Raw genomic sequence first — 27,689 nt, 5'->3', positions numbered from 1 at the left:
GCTGAAGCTTCATAATCCCTAACGATTCAAATGAAAACTGTCCGAAAATTTCAACACTGGTTTTCCTCGCGACGGGAAATACTCCTACATTGACGAGTATTGGTCAAATATTGAAAAGAAAAATATTTTCTTTTCTACATTTGCAACCAGAGGCATAGTCAGGACTAATTTGTTAAGGTGCTGATTTTTATTTTTTCAGGAAATTTCATTATAAATTGTTTCAAAATAATTCTTGCAAATCAAATCGTTATAAAATTTTTGTATCAATCTACGCTCACCGGTACAAAAAACGGGCATCCCAAAAAATGGGTCATTTTTAATGACTTATATTTCCTAAACCTGATATCCAATTTAAGTAATTTTTTTAATATGTTATAGCCTTATTCTTTATCAGTATCGCTGTAATAATATTGTTGCTAGACAGGTACATTGTCATTGTATACAGGGTGTACGAATCAAACTGTGTTTTTTCTCAAACTTTGGAACACCCTGTGAAATGTTCTAGCTTTTATAAAATACTGAAATTAAAACCCAACTATAGCCTCAGGTTTTCTTAACATTCTGTTTTTTGATTCATTCGATTATGTTGGATAATAAAAAAGTTAGGCACTTTAACAACTACCCTTGTTTTTCGTCAATACAGGGTGTTTTTAAATAAGTACGGCAAACTTTAAGGAGTAATTCTGCATGATAAAATAATGAGTTTGCTTTATAAACGTATGCCCGTAAATGCTTCGTTTCCGAGATAGGGGGTGTTGAAATTGTTCTTACAAACTGACGATTTATTTATTGCTCTAAAACAGTTTGTGATATGCAAATGAAATTTGGTAGATTTTAAGAGGTAGTTATTGCGCATTTTTTGGCCTACAATTAAGAATTTTATATTCACCATTGGCGTGCATACGGGATATATCTAAAATGTTTATATTTCCTTTTGAAAATTTTACTATGTCGTCTTTGAAGTATTTAAATAACAATGTGCTTTATTCAAATTGTTTAAACAAATTAAAAGAGAAGTTGTTAATTTTTAAACATTTTGTCGTCAGATTTCGTTAGTTTCATGTTTACGTAAAAAAGTTGAGTGACAAACTTTTTAGTGTATAATTTTCACCAACACAGGAATAAAATATAATTCATGAAGAAGTTTTTTGGAAAATTTCAAGTCAAAGTATGCAATAAGAAAAAAGTTATGTGACTTTATAGACGAGTGGCACTCTTAAAATAACGCTTATTTCTCAAGATACTGACCACGGTGTGGTGAATGGCTAATTTTCGTCTAACCTAAGGTTTTGATGGTGCTGAAAACGAAAATAAGGTTTATTTTAAATCATCATTTTCATTTATAACTCTTGCATTTGTAATTTGACGAAGAATAGCTATTTGTATAACAAGGGAGGAAAGTGCTACTTTTCCTCCCGAGAATGAAGTTTACTGCCAGACGCGTAGCGGAGGGCAGTAATCATTCAAGGGAGGAAAAGGCACTTTACTCCCATGTTATACATATGGTTTTTCCACCTTCCTCAAATAACAAGTAATTTTTTAATTTTTACTTAATTTATTTATGTAACTTACCAACAAAATTTATTAGAACTAAAACTAACAAGTAGGTACAATATAACTGTCAACTGTCAAATATAAGTCAAATTATTAATGTAAACATTGTTAAATCAGAATAACAATTTACTGTTTTTTACCATTCTGCAAAATACAGAGTGTTTTTAAGTAAACGTTAAAATGTATAGATACTTACGTAATAGAAAATAGATATTGTACAGGGCGTCAATAAGTTATATTTGATGAATGAAATACCATGACGTCACTTTTACTTTTCCTCCCTAGGGAGGAAAAGTACAACTTTTCTCCCTACAATTAGGTCCGGATAAGTATACTTTCGGTAGAGGTAGGTGGAAAAAGTTATTCTTCATAAAAATCTCTTCATGGTCTAAGATTTATGATGCAACCATCACATATAAAATTTTATTAATTTTATACTCGGTATATAAAAAATATGAATTTTGAGTAAAGTATCTTTATAGTTCACAATATTTAAATTAGAATGATATAATTACATATTATGTAATTGCAAATTGAAACATAATTTTTAATTCTAAACAACTTTTCGTAATAGTAATTTTCCATATTATGAATTTAAATACGTAAATAAACAAAGTTTTCGTTACGATAATGCTCGCATTTTCAGCTTGTTCTTTCTAATGATCCTAAGTGTTGTGTTTTTAACTTTTATATTGAGATCATATTGTTGACTGTGATACGTGATTTTGTTCATAAGGACTTGTAAGTCTTCTATGTCGTCAGCAAATACTATGGTGTCATCCGCATATCTGATATTGTTTAGCAGGTATCGGTTTAGTAGAATACCTTTTCAAGTTTCGTGTCAAACTTCGATAAATATTCTTTCAGACAGGAGATTGAAGATTTGAGTAGACAAAATACAGCTTTAACTCATTCCATATTCGCATGATTTTCACATATTCGGGGTGTTTACCTTCAGCTCTGAGTTTTGCTGTCTGATTCCAGTAAAGGTTTCTAATTATTATTCTCAGATCTTCAGTATTCGCATCATCTTGGCGTGCTTTACTCGATCAAACGCTTTCTTTTAATAAACCAGATATGCGTATACATCGCAACTGACGTCACTGATTATGTCGTAGATTTTAACCATGCATTTCGTCTTTTTTGGGGAAATTAACATGTTAAATTTCTGACGGTTATATTGAATTGGTGCAGTATACGATGTAAATCATCTTCACTTTGAGAGATTAGTATTGCATCGTCTGCATAGCAGATTATGTTAAGTTGTTTTTCTCCCGTTTGGTATCCTTTTTTCTTATATTCTAGAATTTGGAATGGGAAGTAAATAGAAGATGTGCAATAATCCAGTTGGCTACAGTACAAGGGATTTAAAAGGTTTAAAACAGACGAACCACTCTGCAGCGCTACCTACTGAGTGGATCCAGAAAGTGGCTGAAACAGGCGTAGCCCAGTCGGGATAGCATTTGACCTTGCATTACGATCTGCCCCAAATTTTATTTCTCTAATATTTAGGGAGGGTCAATATTAGTATAAATTTAAAATCTCGACTGAATTCCGCCGTTGCGTTAGCCGCCATATTGATTTTAAACGAGAACCGGTTTTGCTCAATATCTCCGCTATTTTCAACTTTTCGACAAAAAGTGTAGAAACTGAAATTGTTGAAATGCGATTTTCTATAATTTCGTTTATTTTTTTCGTGTGGTCAATATTTTCCGAGTTATGGGGAGAAAATAGTGACAGTTAGAGCATAATTATTGAATTATTGAATTATCTCGTTTATTATTAGTTTTACAACAAATGTGTACCTATACAAAAATGAAGAGAATTAAATTTTGTACAATTTTGATGTCGTTCGTTTTTTTTTGATAAAATCAATATTTAAGGTAGTGCGTATGCGGTAAAGGTGCGAGCGTAAGACCTGATTGATTTTATAGCAATTGTTTTTGTTCAATATCTCCACCATTTTCAACTTTTCGACAAAAAGTGTAAGGACTGAAATTGTTGCAATTACGATTTACTACAATTTTTTGAGAGTACTAGTGACGGGTCTACAAGAAGGGGGGGATGGGAAAATTCCCCCCAACAGGGTCCAAAATTTAAAAAAAATTGTTGAAATATTAAAATATATTAGCTGACATGAAACTTAAAATATCGACAGACAAATTCAACCAATAAAACCCGCTAGTTAATAAAACTAAGTGAACTTAATGCATATAAGTTATTATTTATGTCTTTTATGTACTTAGTTTGGTTGATGTTTCATTGGAAGTTTCAAAAATTGTATAAAATATAATTCTCTTTATTTTTGTTTGTGTACAATTATGTCGTAAAGTTAATAATAATTGAGACAATTCAATAATTATGCTTCCCCTCCGATTCCACTATTTTCCCTCTTAACTCGGAGAAGATCGCATAAAAAAATTGTGCAAAAGAAATTGTAGGAACTTGCATTTCCAACAATTTTAGTTCCCACCATTTTTGTCGAAAAGTTGAAAATGGCGGAGATATTAAGCAACAACAGTTCTCATTTAAAATCAATATGGCGGCTAATGCAACAGCGGAATTCAGTCGAGATTTTAAATTTGAAGCAGCTCGGAAACAAGATTAAATTCAATAATTATGCCTCACCACCACTCTTTACTATTTTCCCATGTAACTCGGAAAATATCAACCGCATGAAAAAAAATTGTTAAAAAGAAATTATATTTTGAAAGGAAATCATATTTTGAACAATTCTAGTTGTAAATGGCGTAGGCGTAAATCAGGTCTTACGCTTGCGCCATTTTCGCATACGTACTACCTTAAATATTAATTTTAGCAAAAAAATGAAAGAAATCAAAATTGTGTAGAATTTAATTCTCTCTATTTTTGTATAGGAACATTTTTGTCGTAAAATTAATAAACGAAATAATTCAATAACTATGCTCTAACTGTCAATATTTTCCGCCATAACTCGGAAAATATCCATCACACGAAAAAATTGTAATAATAGAAATTATATAAAATCACATTTTCATCAATTTTGGTTCGTATACTAGTTGTCGAAAAGTTGAAAATGGCGGAGATATTGAGCAAAAACGGTTCTAGTTTAAAATCAAGATGGAGCTAACGCAACGGTGGAATTCAGTCGAGATTTTAAATTTACACTACTATTGACCCCCCCTAAAGATTAGAAAAATAAAATTTGGGGCAGCTCCTAATGCAAGGTTAGGCCTGTTATTCGTCTAACCCGACTGGACTAGCGATTTTTGTAGCCCCAATGATTTTGTAGTGGACACGACAGTAGCGAGAATGGGCGACCGTGGCCAACCACTGTCGCTCGTCTGAAATGGCACGTTTAATTTACATAAGAATTTACGACTAATCATCGGAAGCTACTTTGTGGCAGTGGCGTGCTGGCCATATAAATGAATCGGTGCAATCACCGAGAGGCCGCGGCCTCTTGAGGCCGGTCAAATAGGAGTTTTTCACAAAAAAATTTAAATATAACAAAAAAAATATTTTTTTAATTTCTAATCGAATGTTGATTTTGTTAATAATATTAAAACATTTCAAAATAATTCAATTTTTTTAATTGTAAAATACAGTTAAGTAAATAAATAAGGCTCTATATACATAAATAGACTGCTACAGATAATATTTATTTTCATACATACAAGTATGTTTATGGTTTTCCAATTTCTTCAAACATGTATGTACTCTGCAGAATAAAAAATGGAAAAACGTCTTGCACATTTTTGACCGAATTATTGGAAGTATTGAAAAACGATTTGATCAAGACAAATTGTTTTATGATGTAAGCACTCTACATCCTAGAAATTTTGATACAATAAAAAATGGTATACCTTTAACGGCATTTAACTCGTGGATTTTGCTGATAAATGGATTGCATAAAAAATAGGATTTTGCAAATTACTGAAATTATAGAAGATCGAGTTAATGATAAATATGTTAATCTAAGTGATAATGAACATGAAGTAACAAATGACAATGTTGATGTCGCGAAAACTTCATCTCCGTGTGGTACTAAAAAGTGTAAAGATTGTATAGCTTGCTCTTACGCTGTTTTGCATAAGTACAACATATCAGTGTGCTTATCCAAATTTAAATAGTATAATATAAGCATTTATTAACTCTTTCAATTACTCAAGTATCTAGCGAAAGAAGTTTTTTAACGTTGAAATACATAAAAAATCGGTTAAGAAATACTTTAACACGAGATCACTTGGAAACATTTATGCTAATGGATATAGAAAAAGAAGCTTTGCATGAGCTTAAAAATGATGAAATAATCGACAAATTTGCTCAAAAATCTACTTTAATGCGGAAATTATTGATCGAGTGTTAAGTAATTATTTTATGAAATAATTGCAAAGAATATTTAGATTATTGCGTTATATTAACATTTTAAATGTTGTTAAATTAAAGTATCTGCTCTGTAATTGTATTTGTAGTTTCTTGTATAATTGATTTACTAAAATTCAACTTAATAAATAATTGAAAAATTCTCAAAATTTTATTTTATCTTAATTATATCAAATTCATATTATATTTCAGGAAATTATAGTATCTGCCTTACTGCATACAATATTGTCATACATGTAATTTATTATTTATAAGATTGCTTATTCTTAAATAAAACAATATAGCAAATTTTAAAAAAATCGTTGTATTTAAAGTTTTATGTTTGATTTAAAAATAATTTATATTTTTGTTTTTTTGATTTTATAAATAACGAATAAAACATCCTGATAATGGAAGGTAAAATGAGGATAAGAGGCCGCTTTTCTATAAAATCACCGGGCCGCTTGAAAAGTTTCAGCACGCCACTGCTTTGTGGCGCCACAGAAGTAGCGCTGCAGAGTGGTTCGTCTGTTTTAAACCTAACAGACGGCTTAAGAAAATGTGTCTTTTAAGCCAAGCCGCACACCAAAGAAACATGAAACGAAAAACATGAAACATGAAACGAAAAACATGTTTCATGAAACTAAAACACTGCTAAACAAATCTCAAAGTCCGCCTACCAATGAAACGAGTGTGATTCATGCTCGTGACACATTTTTATTTTCGGAGAGTTTCATAAATGGCCGGACGTATATTTGTTTAGCAGTGGTTTATTTCCATGAAACGTAATTTACGTTTCATGTTTCTTTGATGTGCGGCCTGCCTTAGCCCGACCGCACATCAAAGAAACATGAAACGTAAATTACGTTTCATGGAAATAAACCACTGCTAAACAAATATACGTCCGGCCATTTATGAAACTCTCCGAAAATAAAAATGTGTCATGAGCATGAATCACACTCGTTTCATTGGTAGGCGGACTTTGAGATTTGTTTAGCAGTGTTTTAGTTTCATGAAACATGTTTTTCGTTTCATGTTTCATGTTTTTCGTTTAATGTTTCTTTGGTGTGCGGCTTGGCTTAAAGAACAGAAAGATAATATGTTTCTTCCATTGTAAATTTTGCAGAATACGAAGAAATTCATCCTCGTTTCATTTGATAATATTTTTTTTGTCATTTATTTTCACATAACCGCGTATTTTTGTTGAGACGGTCATGGTGAAAATTTATTTTTATATGAAAACGCATTCTCGGGTCACTTACCGCAATAGATATTGTCAAAAGTCAAACAAAAATAGATTTCGGCTTTTTTATTATTCATTCCGTAGGTAGATTACTACAATGCGGGTTTTTGGAAATGTTTTAAACTATACCGTAAATTTGGTACAAGGCTCACGAACCGATTAATTTTATTGGAGCCTGTTGTTTTTAGTGACTTTTCAATCCTTTTGTGTTTTTAATTGCTTCATAGGTACAGTTAAATTGTGCATTATAATATAATGTTAATGCTTTGTAGTAATGAAATATATACAATAAAATGTTTAAGTAATGAATTAAACCTGTCACACGTACTCGCTGGTGTCTAGTTTGCTTTATCGATGTGGTTGTACAGTTAGGTATTCTAAAACCCACTATTTAAATCAGCGCATACCTCTTTACAAATATCAAATCAAAAGAAACAGGATTAAAAATAAATCTAGCAAAAACTGAATATTTAACCAACTAACTATGAACTAGGCAAAGCAATAAAGCACTAAAATCGACCTTATAAAAGCCTTATAATCGGCCTTATTACCTCCGAAAAAAAGACAAAACGGATCTTAATAATTCTTTATGCATTCGATTCGTGAACGCGCCAGGAAACTTTGTGACCCGAAGCCATGATATAATATTGAAAAACTGCATACAAAAAATGCATTCTTAAAGTGCATCTCAAACAGACAATAAAAAAATTCAGAACTCGTCAATTATCGGCGGAAATGAGTTCAATTTTGTTACTCGGGGGTTTTTGGGGTCGCTGAGAACGAATATGATGTCGTTCTGAAGCTATTTTTTAAACAAATTATCAAATATTGAATTTAATCCAAATAATATTTTAGTAAGTTTTGACATAAACAGTTTATTTACAAATGTGCCATTGGATAAAACTTTAAACATAATTAAAACGAAATTGGAAAATGATAATAAATTAACAACTAGGACAAGACTAAGTGTATCAGCTATAATGGAGTTATTGATATTATGTACTAATAATACCTATTTTCAACTAAATAATGAATTCTATAAACAAAATTTTGGTCTAGCAATGGGCTCTTCGTTATCTCCATTATTGGCTAATATATTTATGGAGGATTTCGAAACTAATATCATTTTTAAACAAAATTTAAAACCCATAGTATGGTGGAGATTTATGTAGATGATGTGTTTTCAATATGGCCTCATAGATCAGAATTGTTGGATACATTCCTGAATATTATAAACGATCAAGAAGAGGCAATAAAATTTACAATGGAAAAGGAATATAATAACACTTTACCTTTCCTCGATGTTTTAGTCTCAAAGAAGGATACTGGATATGAGATTCAAGTGTATAGAAAACCAACACACACCAACAGATATCTCAATTACAAATCAAATCACAACATCAACGTTAAAAAGGGAATCATTAAATCCTTATATGATAGAGCCAAAATTACTTGTTCTAACGAAAATTCATTTTTAGAAGAAAAACAATTGTTAACATCTGTTTTATTAAAATTTTTTTTATCGTTTATAAATAAGGAATTGTCAAGATTGGATCGAATGGAACAGAACAACTTAGAACGGGATCCTAGAACATTCACAAGAAATAACACGAGGAATATATCAATATCATATATAAAAGGACTATCCAAGAAGCTTAAAACAATAGGAAATAAATTCAACATTTCAACAACATTCAAAACAACAAACACATTGAGATCTATTCTATCTAAAACTAAACCTAACAATGAACAAGAAAGAACAAAGAATTGCATTTATAAAATACCTTGTGAATGCGAACAATTTTATTTAGGTGAAACATCAAGACCATTAAACGTTAGAATAAGTGAACATCAGTCTTATATTAAAAATAGAGAATTTGATAGATCTCAAATATGTCAACACGCATGGGATAATGAACATAGAGTTCAGTGGAGAGATTCAAGTATAGTCCTGAAAGAATCAGATAGTAAAAAGAGAAAAATCAAAGAAGCGGCTCTAATTATGCTAAATGAAACCAATTGTGTCGCAAATTCCTCGGTAGAATGCAGTAGGATGTGGTTACTCATACTTAATACTGAAAGAGGAAGTCAGTAGAAAGAAAATACCACGATTAGTAAGTCAATAAGATATCGAGTTAGTACAAATTTTATATTTTAATATTACTTATTGTATATCTATGTACTATTAATATTATTTATAATTTAAACATATTAAAGTCAGAATTTGGTATTAGTTTTTTGAAAGTAAATTAAAGATAAGACCAAATACGTACGATGTCGGGATAGTATCACGAGGTTTTTTCCTGGTTTACCCTCGTGATTTACTATGGAATCTCTAACGCGAGAATTTTACTGTCATCGTTGCATTTGGTTGTCTTTTTGAAGACAGATCACATGCTATGATTTTTTTGTGACGGATATTCTTGAGTTGGGATTGATTTCATGTAATCGAATGAACTATCTTTTAGTAAAGTCGTCCCAGGAACGCAACTCATAAATATTGGCGATATCATTTTAAAGTCTTCTACTTTAAAATGTATAATATACGTCTGAATTGCCAATAAAAATGAGTCAGATTAAATAAATTATTAGAAGAATTTTTTTACTTAGCAACAACATTTTTGCCGTTTTGACCAACAACATTTTTGTTTATTTTAGTAGTATTTTGTATTTTGACAACATAACCCGATTTGGGCTTCGAAACGTTAATAAAATCATTTTTTGATAAAATTGTGGCTTATTTCCCATTAAAAATAGTAGTTGATGAATATGATGTCGTAAGTGATCTCCGGAGTACCTTGTGCCCAAGGTACCTACAGTTTACCTCGTCTTGTGGAGTTTTCGGCAAATTCATTAAAAAATTAGTCAAAACGTCTTTGGGGTCGCTAACGACGAATAAGACGTCGGAAGTGATCTCCGGAGTACCTGGTGCCCAAGGTACCTACTGTTTACCTCGTCTTGTGGAGTTTTCGACAAAAAAATTATTAAAAAATTAGTCAAAAATCATTACTTGGGGGTTTTTGGGGTCTTTGACGACGAATATGACATCGGAAATGATCTCCGAAGTACCTTGTGCCCAGGGTACCTACTGTATACCTCGTTTTCTGGTAATTTCGGCAAATTCATTAAAAACTTAGTCAAAAATCATTAGTCACGAGATTAACAGTAAGTACCCTGTGCACCAGGTACTCCGGAGATCACTTCCGATGTCATATTCGTCGTCAGCGACCCCAAAAACCCCCTGAGTAATGATTTTTAGCTAATTTTTTAATGAAATTGCCGAAATCTCCAGAGGACGAGGTAAACAGTAGGTACCCTGGTCACCAGGTATTCCGGAGATCACTTTCGATGTCATATTTGTCGTTATCGACCCCAAAACCCCCCAAGTAATGATTTTTGACAAATTTTTTAAAAAAATTTTTGCCGAACACTCCACAAGACGAGGTAAGCAGTAGGTACCCTGGGCACTGATCTACTCCGGAGATCACTTCCGATGGGATATTCGTTGTTAACGACCCCAAAAACCCCCAAGGAATGATTTTTGACTAATTGTTTAATGAATTTGCCGAAAACTCCTTAAAACGAGGTAAACAGTAGGTACCCTGGGTACCAGGTAATCCTGAGATCACTTTCGACGTCATATTCGTTTTCAGCGACCCCAAAAACCTCTTGAGTTACAAAACTGAACTCATTTCCGCTGATAATTGACGAGTTGTGTGAGTGAATTTTATTTATTGTCTGTTTGAGATGCACTTTAAGAATGCATTTTTTGTATGCAGTTTTTCAATATTATATCATGGCTTCGGGTCACAAAGTTTCCTGGCGCATTCACGAATCGAATGCAAAAAGAATTATTAATATCCGTCTTGTCTTTTTTTTTTCGGAGGTTCAATTCTTTATTGCTTTTACCAAACCTCTAGATATAATTTAGGATATAACTCTGGACAATAATTATGAGAAGGTTGAGTCGTATATGTATACAGGGTGAGGCAGATAAAGGGCCTATTAGAAATATCTCGAGAACTAAAGGCAACAGACTCATGAAAATTGGCATGAAGGGGGTTTGAAGAGTGATCTATTTAATGAATATATTTTCATTTATTTGCTACTTCCGGTTATACCGGAAGTTGTTTATAACTTCGTTTTTTTTTTAATCGGACACCCTGTATATTTTACATTTTTGGGTTCTACTCGAAGACTTATTCCTAAAATATGAGGTTTTGTATTGTTATACAGGGTAGTTTAAAAGATAATTACGTTTTTTTGTTAATTTCGTAGCAACTGTCACATCCTGTAGAATTGGAGTAGTTTGACATCAAAAACTTTATTTATGTTCAAATGATTTTTAATATAGTCTACTATTGTCAGAAATTATTAGTATAGCTAATTGTTGAATTTTAGTATACAGGGTTGGTCGAAACTCGGAATGAGTATTTTCTAAGTTTTCTTAAATGGAACACCCTGTATTTTAGTATTGTAATGAAATGATATTTATGATACTTTTTTATTTCTTAAGCATTGCCTATACCCAACTGCTTTAATTTGTGCTTAATTGTTAATCGCCCAACAATCTTAGCTACGTAATTATTTTGATAGCTCAACCATTATTGGGAATTTTAACGATCAGTCTAGATTAATATGTATTTATTTCCGAAAAATTATTTGTGACTGAATATTTTCAAGGCCAACCTAATAAAATTTCACGTATTTTTGTTGCAATTAATGTTTGGCTTGAATCACCAATAACTCACAAGTTAAAGCAGTTAGGTATAGGGAATGCTTATAAAATAAAAGGGTGTATACAGGGTGTTCTATTTAAGAAAACTCAGAAAATATTCATTCCGTGTTTTGACCAACCCTGTATACTAAAATTCAATATATAGCTATGCTAATAATGTTTAACAATAGTAAACTATATTAAAAATCATCTGAACGTAAATAGAGTTTTTGATGTCAAAGTAATATAATTCTACAGGGTGTGAAAGTTGCTACGAAATTAATAAAAACACGTAATTATCTTTTAAACTACCCTGTATAATAATATAAAACCTCATATATTAAGAAAGGAGACATCGAGGAATATCCAAAAATGTAAAAATATATAGGGTGTACCATTTAAAAAAACGAAGTTATAAGCAACTTCCGGTATAACCGGAAGTAGAAAATAGATGAAAATATTTTCATTAAATAGATCACTCTTCAAAACCCCTTCATTCCAATTTTCATGATTCTGTTGCCTTTAGTTCTCGAGATATTTCTAATAGGCCCTTTATCTGCCTCACCCTATTTACTTCAGACAAAAAATCGAACTGACTAACTGACAAAGCTTAGCCTAAAGGCTGATTTAAATAGATGTTCCTTAGCATGGGCAGCATTTGGTCGATTACAAACAGTATTATTACACAGATAAGATTACAATATTACAAACAGTAAAAACCTTCGACCAGTATATACTGCCGGTTCTGACATATGGAACTGAAACATGGGCTTTTAAAAACAGCATAGTCCACAGCGGGTAGCGGGTAGGACCTCCTTTTCGGAAAGTGAATCAGATTCCAGGTGTTTCCTGACCCGGGAAACTAGTACCTGCTAAGGATCTATGGAACTATAGATATTTGTCCAGGGTCACGGATGAAGTCCACAACGGCATCCAGGGCTGAGAAGAAGGTCTTCACAACGGTCTGGAGGGCGGAGGTGGCAGCCCCATGGTTTTAGGGATTGTATAAAAATAGCACTGGAAAGTGGCAGCTGGCTGATCCAAAACTGACCACAGACAGACTGAATAGTGCAGTAACTGAAGGTTTTCACCTCCTATTTCGTTGAACCTTCATCGATTTTCATGAAAATTGGTGAGTAGTTAGAGGATACCTCAAGGAACAATGGTGACATGATGCCAACTTGCGCTTTTACCCTGGGGGTGGATGCCACCCCTTCCCGGGGATGAAAATGATTTTGTTAAAAATAATACCACTAATCGATAGAGGGCCAAATTATAAGCAAAATTTGTTATATAAAGTTATTTATAAATCAATACTTTTTGAGTTATTAAAGATCAAAGATTTTATTTTTTCGTAAAAAAATGCATGTTTTAAAGCTGTTTTCCACGTATAACTCAAAAACTATAAGCTTTTACAAAAAAGTTATTATTACCAAAATTTAAGATAATAAAAAATTTAATACACTCATCGCTTGAAGAACTAAACTAACCATGTTAATTTAATGTATATTTTTTTCGACGAGACTCAAATCTAAGTATTCAATCTTAAATAACGAGAAAACTAAGCATTTTATAAAATATACCTGCTAAACACTTGTCAAAGTACTTCGGAATACCTATCAGATCAGCTCCAGAAGAAGTTAATAGCAAATTACGCAAGTTATGATAAAAATAAGAGAACCGTTTTGAATTTTTTAGGAAAAAGTGAAAAATAACGCATACGTCATTTCCACAAAAATTAAATTTTATAGTAATTCTTACTATAATTTCTTTATATTAGCATAAGTAATGATTCCCACAATTTTGACCGCTTTAGAATGCATATTTTTGAAAAAAGGTATAATTAAAAAAACAGAATTTTTAAAATTATCGTAATTTTCATTTTCTTTTGAGAATAACTCCAAAAATACTCAATAAACGTAAAACATGATATATAACCAAATTTTAGTTTTTTCTGTATTGAATGTTTTACCAGTTTTACTATTTCTATAGGGTAAAAAATAACCGAGATAGAAACCTTTAAAGATTAAATTTTGCTGCGAGAACCATGTAACTGGGGCCATTTAACCTTTTATTTTTAAAAAAGTAAAAGGTTTTTAAGATTAAATTTAACGCGGTTTAATAGCCCTTGGAATTAAGTTTCAAATGGTTTTCAGGTGAACATGATGTCGTTAAAATTAACGGAGTTATTGAAAGAAACACAATAACATTTCTTGGAAAAATTTTTAAAAGATAAATTTTGAAATATTTTTGGAGCATAAATTTTAATTCAATCAACTTGTTCTGGGGCTCAGTTTATAGATATTTCTAAGTACTTTGACAAATTTTTAATAAGTTTATGTTATAAAATGCATTATTTTCCCGTTATTTAAGCTTGAATACTTAGATTTGGGTACTCGCCGAAAAAAATATACATTCAATTACCTATAATTCACTTTTAGTTAAAACTAACAGATTTTTCTAGTAAGGAGTTTATTTCATTTTTTATTAGCTTCAATTTTGGTAATAATAACTTTTTTGTTAAAACTTATAGTTTTTGAGTTATTTATCAAAAATCGATTAAAAACATGCTTTTTTCTCGCGAAAAATTAAAATTTTTGATCTTTAATAACTCAAAACGTTTTGACTTAATTTAATATCTTTATGTAACAAAGTTTGCTTAGAATTTGTCCCTCTATCGAAGTATGGGGTTATTTTTAAGAAAATAATTTACACCCCCGAGAAGGGGTGGCATCCACCCCAGGGTGAAAGCGCAAGTTGGCACCATGTCACCTTTGTTCCTTGAGACATCCTCTAACCACTCACCAATTTTCATGCAAATCGATGGAGGTTTAACGAAATCGGAGGTAATAGCTCATATCCACCTTCAGTGACTGCACTAGAAATGGCTGTGAATTAGACAGCATGTGGCGTGGTGACATTCACTGCGGCGCATGTACAGCGGTGTAGAAGGCAACGGGAAACCACTACAGTAATATTTCCCCAGGAAAATTACATTATGCTCATGGAACCAAAGACAATGGCCCTCGGTCCCGGACACCTCTTAAATGAGGAGAGGGTGCTAAGAATCCCCCGGATGAATCCGTACATCATAATATGATGTACGGATGTACATCATATGAATTTTTCAGAGCAGCCTTCACTAAAGTTCGAATAGAGAATAGCTACGATGATTGCCGACCTCTGTCGCGGAGGTGGCACTTGAAGAAGAAGAAACTATTACAATATTGGAGACAAAAAAATTTCAAATGATTTTTAAATTCTTCGTCACTACATATCAGCGGTGTCATAAAAACTGTGGCTATCAACAATTTTTAAACGGAGTATAATCAACCTTGACATGAAAAAATTTCCAACTTTGTTTTTCCTTAAAATATTTTTGGAAACTGACCCTGTCAATATTTTGAACACTTGTTCATATCAAAATTACGCAATATTCGTATAAATGTGTTGATACATAATGTTTTGTTTTTGAGATGTATTAGACATAATGTTGTCTACACATTTATTGTTTACCAATCAAACAATCAACATCACGACCTACAATAACAGAATTTCAAAATTTGCTAAACCAGCTCTTGCAAATATTTGATGGCAGAAGTCAATACCCTATTGTGTTCAAACACCATACCTATTACACAAGTTAATATTGTAAGTATATTAAAGTGTAACTAATATAACTAAAATCACACTTTGTCGTACACAGTATGATTATTTGTTAAGAATCAATTATTGCAAGATAATAGGATATGATAATATGAAGGTAAAGTAAAAATTAACACCTTGATGGACAGAGACGCTGTGCAGCGTCTTTTTTTAAAATTGTGTTGTGGCAGAACGCTGTGAAGCGTCCTTAACAAAATCTAATATCGTGGCAGAACGCTGTACCGCGTTATAATTATAATATAAATACATGGTAACACGTAAGCCACTGTCATAGAATACCTATCTATACCTTCCAATCTGTTACCCGTCTGGTAAATTCCACCTCTCTATTTCACCCCACCCATTTAAAGTATCTAACCGGCTAAGTCACACGCGAAGCTGTACAGCGTCGCCAGTTATATTGAAGTATGCGGTGTGTGTTGTACTGTGCCGCAGATAGTAAAACACGTGGTTAGGTTAGGTTGAATACGAGTTTTACTCGAAAAATGTAAGTAAAAAATAAATTTATTTAGTGTGATATTTTTGTGCCTAATATTTTATGTTATTATAGTAGGATGTATAATTTAAAATATATTATTTTGCTTTCAGATGGCGGACCGTGACCCGTATAAGAGAGAACAGCAGCGGTTGATTCAGCTGTATGACGATATTACGTCGGATGAAGAGAACTCAGATGCTGCTTATGAGGGAGAGTTCAGCTCAGATGAAAACTATGTACCCAGTGAGTCGTCTGCCTCGCAGTCAGATGAAAGTGAAGACTCTGATTTAAACGAACTCCCCGAGCTCTCCAATGTAGAGACGTCTAATAATACTCTTCACAATCCCCAGCAATATAATCTGCCAGAGGAAAGTGAAGTAGAAGAGCCCGACGCATTGGACCAGGATTCCCAGAAAATTATTCAGAAATCTCAAGACAGTATACCCCTACAAGCACTGCAGAATCAAAATTCTGATTCTTCAGATGACATAGATACAGAATGGGAGTTTACAACTGCAGATATACCAGATTTCAACTTTGATGAATCCACTAATCGTCTGAAAATTAATTTAAATGCAGAAGATAGTCCAAAAGATGTTTTTGAATACCTATTTACCGATGACATAATGAGCTATTTGGTGGAATGTACCAACAATTATGGAGAAGATTTAACAAGATCTAATAGACCCAAAACAAGGAATGCTCGAGATAATAGTTTTAGACCTGTGACTATCGACGAAATGAAGAAATTTTTGGCACTGTGTTTATTGCAGGGTCAAATTACAACTTCAAACATGCGCAGGTTGTTTTCATATGGAGATGTATTGTACTTTCATCCAATTTTTAGTTACATTATGTCAGGAAGAAGGTTTGAAAAAATATTGAGAACTTTAAATTGCTCTTCGAGAACCGCAAAACATAAAGAAAAGATTCAAGCATTCTTAGACATGCTTATAGCCAAATTCCACAATGCTTATGGACCGTCTAAAGAGTTGTCTTTAGATGAATCCCTCTTACATTTTCGTGGCAGGCTTGGATTTAGAGTTTACCTCAAAAATAAAAAGGCACGTTACGGCATTAAGTTTTATGAACTGACAACCTCCGATGGGTATCTTTTAAATACTGAAATGTATAGTGGGGATATTCAAAACGCTTCCGATGTGGGAACTACAAAAGTAGAAGCTATAGTTATGAGGTTGATGAAGCCTTACCTCATGAAAGGACACGAACTGTTTATGGACAACTTTTATAATAGTTCTATATTATCTGAAAAGTTATTAAGCTTAAAAACTCATACTAATGGAACTCTCCGGTCAAATCGCAGGAATAACCCCAAGGAACTTATAAAGAAAAAACTCAAGAAGGGTGAACATTTCTGGATGCGTAAAAAGAATGTCTACGTTTCCAAATGGCGTGATAAGCGCGATGTTCTTGTTATCACCACAAGAAATCACCCACGATTGATACAAGTGAAAAACAGATATGGCCATGAGAAAATAAAACCTGAAGAAGTTGATGTTTATAATCGTCATATGTCAGGCATCGACAGGTGTGATCAGATGACCTCAACTTATTCAACGCCAAGGAAAACGATACGTTGGTATAAGAAGGTAATTTTCCATTTATTAGATGTAACTGTATGGAACTCTTTCTACTTATACCGAAAATATTGTAAAAATAATTCCAAGACGTACAGATATTTAGAGTTCCGTGACAGTCTCATTAAATCCTATTTGAAGTTACCACCAGGTTTAGAAGCAAAGAATTTAGTTCGTCGAGAAAAACATGATAACAGGTTACCGGAAAATTCAAACTACGAGCCTGAATGTTTCACAAATGAAACAAACTTAGCAAATCATTGGCCTGAAAGAAATCCAGGCATTCCAAGTGCAAAATCGAATAAGAAAAAAGTGTTTTTGAAGTGTAGACTGTGTGCCAAAAAAGGTCAACGGAAAGAATCAGGATATAGATGTAAAGGATGTCCCCAGAAGCCTCCGTTATGTCCAGACTGTTTTGAAGAGTGGCACGAAATAACAAAAAATCAAGAATAATTTTTTAGATATCTTTGTATAAGTTAGCTTTATGCGTAAACTATGTTGATATAAATTAATATTTTTGACTTCTGAATACGTTTTAAGAATCATTATGTCTTTTTGGTTTCTTTAAATAAATATTGCTTTATTTAAATACGTTTTCTTAATGAAAAATATTTCGCTGATAGACGTCGAGTCACTGCATGTATTAGGTTGAAAACGACAATAGGCACAACGCTGTATGACGTCGAACGCATATCAGCGTTCCGCCAAGATAGACTTAATACTAGTCTTATATTGTGGCAGAACGCTGATAAGCGTTAAAACTTAAACAATATTTTCTGTAAAATTTTAATACTTGGAGTAAAATTTCAGGTCGCCCTAGTTATATTTCATCCTTTTGAATAATAATATCGACAAAAAGGGCACTGTACAAATTGACCATTTTTGAAAAACTTAGGTGTCCGTCAAGGTGTTAATAAAGACATGAAAAGTTCCAGATATACACAATAAATCTGAAAATTCTCGTAGAACCACTTTCTGGTAAATAACATCCTTAATATCTGCCTTTTACAATTTATAAGGCAAAGAGACGCCGAATAAAGGAGGCGAAAGGAATTCTACAATATGCAGTCACAGTAATCTCGTTCAAAGTCTCAATATATACTGTAACAGTTACGGCTTGAAAATTAATTTGAAAAAAACTAAATTTATGGTAATCGCGAAATCAAAGAACATCAGAGCGAATCTTGTAATAGATAATACAGCGATTGAGCGTGTGTCCTGTTATAAATATCTAGGTGCTTGGATCACAGACGATTAGACCAGGGCGCATCTGTAAAAATATTAGTACATTTGGACGTTGAGAGGTGACTCAAATTTTTTTGCAGAAATTGCTTGTAAATAACTCAAATAATAATATTTGCGTTATCCTCCCTCCCAAAAAAGTCCGGAACATTGTTTAAATAATCAAAATGTCAAAAAATGAAGGAAAAATTCGATTTTTTCTTCGTTTTTTTATTATAACTTTAAAAGTATTCATTTTCGAGAAAAGTTGTACTGACATAAAAGTTACGTAATTAAATTTACAACAACATAGAATTGGTTAAAAATTTAAAAAATAGTCACCCTTGTTGCAAAATAACAATAATTGCGAAAAAACCATACAAAAACAAGTATTCGCATTTTACGTTTTTCAACCATTTATGCTACACTTAGGACCTTCATATTTTAACCAGAAAAACTATATGATACATTAAAACAATACTGTAAATTTCATTAAGATCGGTTCAATAGATTTTGCAAAATAAATTTTGCAATCCAGCTTTCGCAAAAAAAATTCATTTTTTAAAAATGTTACAAGACTGAAAATAAAGCAGAGAGCAAGTTGAAATTTTTTTTGCAGATAGAAGTGTACTGTAACTTTCATTTGCAATTTGCAAAATTAAAATCGATTAACTACCGCGGCGTCAGGAATTTTTTTAAATAAACATTAATTATTGGTGCTACGCGCAGGACAGCGGATAGTTTGCCCTGATTGGGCATTCCAATGACCTTTGATAATGATTAATACATTTTAATTTTTATTACATTTCAATATATATAAATAAATTTGTTTATTGCAAAATAAAAACACATACTCTATCTTTTGAAATAACACTTTTTTTAGCAAAAACTTTCTTTGTTCATATACAGGGTGTGCCGAAAAGATTGGTCATAAATTATACCACAGATTCTGGGGTCAAAAATAGGTTGATTGAACCTCACTTACCTATATACAATAGTGCACACAAAAAAAGTTACAGCCCTTTGAAGTTACAAAATGAAAATCGATTTTTTTTCATATATCGAAAACTCCTAGAGGTTTTTTATTGAAAATGCACATGAGGAATTTTTATCGCAGCAACATCTTAAAATAAAATTATAGTGAAATTTGTGCACCCCATAAAAATTTTATGGGGGTTTTGTTCCCTTAAACCCCCCCAAACTTTTATGTACGTTCCAATTAAATTATTATTGTGGCACCATTAGTTAAACACAATATTTTTAAAACTTTCTTGTCTCTTAGTACTTTTTTGATAAGCCAGTGTTTATCGAGATATTTTGAATATTTGTCGTATCCACCACATATTTGTATATGGTTAAGTATGATTATAGACACCCGTGTTGAGCTGCCCCCCCCCCACTTCCAAAAATTAAAAAACAAATAGCCCTGATTTATGAGCTATTTATGAGCCCTCATATTCCGCAAACTAAAAATTTTGAGCTCGTTCCACTGAGCAGGAATTTAATACCCTAGTGGGGGGGCTGAGTCAGCCCCCCCCCCACTACTTAAAAATAGGAATATTGAATCGGTTTTTGCGGCAGAATTACGAGCTATTTATGAGCTCTTGAAATTATATACGTTCGATTTTTGAGCTCATCCCCTTCACCCCCAAACAACCCTTTAATTGATTTAACTTAAGAGAAAGATGCTGAGAAAACTTAAAATATATCGTATTGCAGATATAACTCATATAGCTTATATACTCTAAGAATAAACTATTAAATCAAGAGCATTTCGATTATTGAGCTACAACCCCTTCGCAAGAAAACCACCCTATCTTCCCGGCTTAAGAGAAAGTTGTACTTAAAATGCATTAAACTAATTATTTGGCGACTACATATCATTTAATAATTTATAACCTTCCAAATTACGTGCATTTAGATCAGTAAATTGCAATTTATTTTGTATAGTGCAGTCACTGAAGGTAAAAATCAACGATTACCTTCAATTTCGGTGAACCTTCATCGATTTTCACGAAAATTGGTCAGTAGTTAGAGGATACGTCAAGAAACAAAGGTGACATGGTACCACCTTGCGCCTTTACCCTGAGGGTGGATACCGCCCCTTCTCGGGGGTGAAAATTATTTTATAAAAAATAAATGCACAAATCAATAAAAGAACAAATTAAAAGCAAAATTTATTATATAAAGTTAATAAAATAAGTCAATACTTTTTAAGTTATTAAAGATCAAAGATTTTAATTATTTGTGAAAAAATGCATGTTTTGAAGAGGTTTTTTGTAAATCACTGAAAAACTTTAAGTTTTTACAAAACAGTTAATAGTAGTTTAATTCGTGTAGCTTATATTCTAAGAATAAACTCTTAAATCACGCGTCTTTCGATTATAGAGCTACAACCCCTTCGCAAGAAAACGACCCCATATTCCCGGCTTAAGAGAGAGAGTTGTTCTTAAAATAATTTAAATTAATTATTTGGCGACTACATATCGTTTAATAATTTATGAGCTTGCAAAATATACGCATCTCAATTATTGAATTGCCATTTTCTTTCTATAGTGCAGTCACTGAAGGTAAAAATCAACTATTACCTTCGATTTCGGTAAATCGCCATTTATTTTCACGAATTGACAATAAGAACTTGGGGTTTTAGCCTGGGGTATATGTCACCCCTTCTCGGGAGTGAAAATTACTTTATTAAAAATAACCCCACAAATCGAGAGAGTGACAAATTGTAAGCAAAATTTGTTATATAATGTGATTAAAATAAATAAATACTTTTTGAGTTATTAAAGATCAAATATTTTAATTTTTGGAAAGAAAATGCATGCTTTAGAGCGATTTTTCATAAATGACTCAAAAACTGTAAGTTTTTACAAAAAAGTTTTCATCACTAAAATTGAATTGGTAATTAAATGTATATTTTTTCCGCGACTGTTCAAATCTAAGGGTTCAAGCTTAAATAACGGGAAAGAGATGCATTTTATAACACTTAGGTACTAAATGCTTGTCAAAGTACTTAGAAATACCTATGAAAAATAAGATCCAGAAAAAGTTGATAGTATCAAAATCCGCTCACCAATTTTCGTGAAAATGAATGGAGATTTACCGAAATCGAAGGTCATAGTTGATTTTTACCTTCAGTGACTGCACTATAGAAAGAAAATGACAATTCAATAATTGAGATGCGTATATTTTGCGAGCTCATACATTATTAAACAATATATAGTCGACAAATAATTAATTTAAATTATTTTAAGTACAACCCTCTCTTAAGCCGGGAATATGGGATGGTTTTCTTGCGAAGGGGTTGTAGTTCAATAATCGAAAGGCGCGTGATTTTAGAGTTTATTCTTAGAATATAAGCTATACGAATTACATTTTAAGTTTTCTCAGCATCTTTCTCTTAAGTTAAATCAATTAAAGGGTTGTTTGGGGGTGAAGGGGATGAGCTCAAAAATCGAAACTATATAATTTCAAGAGCTCATAAATAGCTCGTAATTCTGCCACAAAAACCGATTCAATATTCCTATTTTTAAGTAGTGGGGGGGGCTGAAGGGGGCTAGGGTATTAAATTCCTGCTCAGTGGAACGAGCTCAAAATTTTTAGTTTGCGGAATATGAGAGCTCAGAAATAGCTCATAAATCAGGGCTATTTGTTTTTTAATTTTTGCAAGTGGGGGGGGGGCAGCTCAACACGGGTATTATACCCACCTGTTAATAATCTGAAAATTTATTTATAACTTAAATTTTTTGGTATATTTTGAAAAAGAAGCCATATCTCGATAAAAGTTGACTTATCAAAAAAAGACTAAGAGGCAAAAAAGTTTTAAAAACACTGTGTTTAACTAATGGTACCACAATAATAGCTTAATTGGAACGTACACAACCATTTGGGGGGTTTAAAGGAACAAAACCCCCATAAATTTTTTATGTAAATATAGTAAAAAAGAAGCCGCATCTCGATAAAAACTGGCTTATTGAAAAAATACTAAGAGGCAAAAAAGTTTTAAAAACGATGTGTTCAACTAGTGGTGCCACAATAATGAATTATTTGGAACGTACACAAAAGTTTGGGGGGGTTTAAGGGAACAAAATCCCCATAAATTTTTTATGGGGTGGACAAATTTCACTATAATTTTGTTTTAAGGTGGTCCTGCCATAAGAATGATACATGCCCGTTTTCAATAAAAAATCTCTGAGAGTTTTCGATGTATTGAAAAAAATCGATTTTCATTTTGTAACTTCGGAGGACTGTAACTTTTTTTATGAGCACATTTGTACTAAGGTAAGTTAGGTTCAACCGAACTATTTTTGACCCCAGAATGTGTGGTATAATTTATGACCATTCTTTTCGGGACACCCTGTATTTTAACTTAGAGAATAAAAGTTTATTATTTTTAAACATATACAATTGTTTAAACAATATTTCACAAATAATAATAAAATTAGTTTGATTTTTGTGGAATTAAAATATTACAATACAACAAAATATAGAGTAAGAAAATAATATATTACATAAAGATTGGAAGAAATTTTGGTGGAAATCAACTTGTGTGAATCGAACACCGCTGTCCTGCGCGTAGTACCAAAAATTAATGTTTATTTAAAAAATTTTCTGATGCCGTGGTAATTAATCGATTTTAATTTTGCAAATTGCAAATGAAAGGTACAGTACACTTCTATAAGCAAAAAAAAAGTCAACTTCCTATCTGCTTTATTTTCCGTCCTGCAACATTAAAAAAAAATGAATTTTTTTTGCGAAAGCTGGATTGCAAAACTTATTTTGCAAAATCTATTAAACCGATCATAATGAAATTTACAGTGTTGTTTTACTATAGCATAAAGTTTTTATGGTCAAAATATGAAGGTCCTAAGTGTAGCGTAAATGGTTGAAAAACGTAAAATTCGAATACTTGTTATTGTATGGTTTTTTTCGCAATTATTGCTATTTTGCAACAAGGGTGACTATTTTTTAAATTTTTAACCAATTCTGTATTGTAGGAAATTTAATTACTTAACTTTTATGTCAGTACAACTTTTCTCAGAAATGAATAGTTTTAAAGTTATAATCAAAAAACCAATAAAAAATCGAATTTTTCCTTCATATTTTGACATTTTGATTATTTAAACAATGTTCCGGACCATTTTGAGTGGGAGGATAACTCAAATATTATTATTTGAGGCATTTTCAAGCAATTTCTGAAAAAAAAAATTTGAGTCACCTCTCAACGTCCATCTCAAAACAGATGCGCCCTGGACTAGATACTGATCAAACAAAAGAGATTAAATGCAGAATAGAAATTGTTAGATCAGTCTTTAATAGAATGCGCAAACTCTTTTGTCATCGTGATATCAACATAAAGTTACGAATACGAATGCTGCGGTGTTATGTCTTTTCCACCCTGTTATATGGAGTTGAGGCTTGGACACTAAAACAGTCGACCGTAAAAAATATCGAAGCATTCGAGATGTGGTGCTATAGGCGCATTCTCAGAATATCATGGATGGACCGTGTCACTAACACGCAAGTAATCTTTTTCTCATAGGCAACTTTCAGTGCGTCACAGTTTTTCGATTTCTTTCTAACGCCTTAAATTGTATGTGACAGAAAAAAGGCACGTAAGACAATTATAACATTTATTCAAGTTATCGATAGATGGCGCTACAATCGAAAAAAAAATATTTACGAATTATAAATATAATATATCTACGAATATAATCTGTACAATTTATAAGACTATACAAATCAAAGGAAATACCATTTTATAAAAATGCAATAAACACAATTGATTTGTTTTTATGCCAAATTGCAAATAAAATGTGACAACTGTCAGATTTAACTAAAATGTCATGTTAGAATAAATGTTATAAATGTGTATTATCACGGACTTACCTTTTTTTCTATCATTTGTGACGCACTGAAAAGTGCCTATGAAAAGGACCATACTCCAAACTTTAGACAAAAGATGCGAAATTATAAATGAGATAAAAACTAGAAAGATGGAATACTTGGGGCACATTATGAGGCATGCAAACTACGAACTTTTAAGAAATATTATGCAGGGCAAAAGAAGTGTGGGAAGAAGAAAAATATCGTGGCTTCGCAATCTGTGAATGGTTCAGGTGTAATTCGATTGAACTTTTTAGGCGCGCTGCTAACAAGGTCGCAGTGGCCATGATGATTTCCAATCTTTGCTAGGAGTGGGACATGAAGAAGAAGAAGACTCCGCTATTGTTGGTGTGTTCTTGTTATTGACTTCTTCTTTTAGTATTGCCAAAGCCGGCTGTATTCTGCAGATGGTCTTGCTACACATCTTTCTTCGTTAAGTAAAACGAGGTCTGCTTCTATGACTTTTCTCTTTCACATGTCTGTTTCCTTCATGCTTATTGATGCATCCATAGGCGCCCATACCCATGGGCAGGGGGGCCGTGGCCCCCCCTAGCTTTTCAGGTGCTAGCTTTAAACTATATACTGTTATCCATAGTGTATAAAATGTAATGTGCAAAATCTTCACGTCTGTCCCCTCCTGGAAATTTTTATATGGGCGCCCATGGATGCATCTTTCCATTGTACAATGTGCTCGTTATCCCAGGCATGTTTACGTATCTGAGATTTCTCTAAGTATATGTTCTTGATGTATGTTTCATGCTCGTTTACCCTGACACGTAGTGTTCTTGCAGTTTCTCCAACGTAGAAATTGTGCCATTTACAGGATATTCTATAGATGCGGTTTTTGGATCTTTCTTGTGGTCGTTGGGTTTCATTTTTGGTCAGGATGGCTCTTAAGGTTTAGTCAAGATAAACGGAAAAGCAGTGGTGTCATGGCAAAATTAGCAGTGCGGGAACGCAGTGCCGGAACGCACTGCTAATTTTTGTTTACAAAACCTAAATTCTCTATTATTTTTTTTTCTTTTCTTAACCAGTGCGGGAACGGCGTTCCCACGCGTTCCCACACGATGACACCACTGCGGAAAAGGCTTATCAGAAAAATTGAAAAATATAGGAAACAACTACAACATCACAACATTGAAAACAACTAACACTCTAAATAGTTATTTTACATGTTATTATGCAAAAAACAAAGTTATTAACATTTATAAATTCTGCCGTCTTAGCCGTAGGTGGAGACCATGAAGAAGCAGCAAGAAAACTACAAATCTCTGTTAACAGAGTTAACAAGTGGACTAAACGCTGGCGAATTAAATTAAACGAAATGAAGTCAGTGCATAATATAAATTTTACAAACAAGAAAAAACAATACATTCCTGTTAACGTAAATAATACTCAAATACCATACGCCGATACCGCAAAATATTTTTGGGTATTACACTAGACGCTAGGCTACGCTGGAGGACCCATGTTAAAAAGAAACAAGAACAGCTTAATATGAATATAAAAAATGTATTGGCTATAGGGAAGACAATCCACTCTCTCGATCTACAATAAAATACTTTTGTATAAACAGATTATAAAACCTAGATGGACATAATATGGCATCCAGCCATGGGGCTGCGCTAGTAATACTAATTTAAACATCATTCAACGATTCCAAAACAAAGTGCTAAGGAGTATTGTCAACGCTCCATGGTATTATAGGAACAGTGACTTCCATAGGGACCTAGACATGGATACTGTTAACAAGACCATAGAAAAATTTGCCAAGAGTCACTAACAACGACTTCTTCAACACGTCAATGTTGAGGCCATCGAGCTCCTCGACAACACGGATCTAGCTAGAAGACTCAAGAGGAAGAAACCCTTCGAGTTAGTTAAGTGAAAAATAGTGCAGTACAAGTTAACATTTGTGCAATATATCAACATAACCTAAGGGGTACTATTGAGTTTGTCCTTGGTCTTAAGTTTTTAGTAGTAATTTAGGTTAGAAATAAGTTGCTCATTGATCACATTATTTGATCAGATTGTAATGTTCTTAGCATCTTATTGGTGTTTAATAAATAAAAAAATAAAAAAAGTAAAATAATTTTTTTTAAGATTTACATGGTCTTAAAATCTCTTAAGATCTTTAAGATGTTAAATAGATGTCTCTTAAAAAACGTTTGATTGGCAAAAATGATTTTTTCAGATTTTATAATGATTGTAAAAAAACAAAGCAAAATCAGCTGTATTTACTTCTTCAAGGATTTATAATCAGCTATACTTCATATTATATTTTTTAGGATTTTCAAAAATCGATGATTTTTTTTCACAGTAGATTGGGGTAATCAGCTTTAGCCAGTTTTATGTTAAAAAACAAGGCAAAATCAGGTACGTCTTCAAGGATTTAAAAGTCTCTATGAGATTTTACGTGACATCGATGATTTTTTTTTCACAGATAAATTGGGGTAATCAGTTTTAACCAGTTTTCCCAGGCAACAATGTTCTATCTATCTATCAGCCTTGCGACATCCAATATTGAACATAGGCCTCCCCTTCGCTCCTCCATCTTTCTCTATCCTGAGCCATGTGCATCCATTTTGAGCCGGCTTGGTATTTCAAGTCATCTACCCATCTCATCTGTGGTCGCCCTCTGTTTCGTTTGTATGTCCATGGTCTCCACTCTAATAATTGTATTCCATATTTCGTCTTTTTGTCTAAAAGTATGGCCGGCGAATTTCCATTTTAGTTTAGCAGTTTGACGAGTAGCATCCTTAACTTTTGTGACATTTCTTACCCAGAAATTCCTTTTTCTATCTGACAGTCTTATGTTGATTATTTGTCTTTCCATTGCTCTTTGTGTTTTTGCAATTCTGTCCATATTCGCTTTTGTGAACGTCCATGTCCGACATCCATATGTAAGGACCGGAAGAATACATTGGTCGTAGAGTTTCGTTTTCAGATATTGAGGGTATTTTTATTCTTCAGTATGAA

At 32.6% G+C, this 27,689-nt stretch overlaps 2 protein-coding genes across 4 annotated transcripts in view; one reads left to right on the top strand and one right to left on the bottom strand.

The window, feature by feature from the left end:
• Nucleotides 1-27,689, bottom strand: part of LOC114335610 (guanylate kinase) — a 345,069-nt gene that overhangs the window by 36,940 nt on the left and 280,440 nt on the right. The window lies entirely within an intron of this gene.
• LOC114337986 (thyroid receptor-interacting protein 11) overlaps nucleotides 1-27,689 on the top strand; it is a 270,838-nt gene that overhangs the window by 156,791 nt on the left and 86,358 nt on the right. The gene's annotated exons all lie outside the window — the stretch shown is intronic.

Source organism: Diabrotica virgifera, chromosome 9 (assembly GCF_917563875.1).
Source record: "Diabrotica virgifera virgifera chromosome 9, PGI_DIABVI_V3a".
Lineage (NCBI taxonomy): Eukaryota > Metazoa > Arthropoda > Insecta > Coleoptera > Chrysomelidae > Diabrotica > Diabrotica virgifera.
This window is presented reverse-complemented; position numbering and strand designations above follow the sequence as displayed.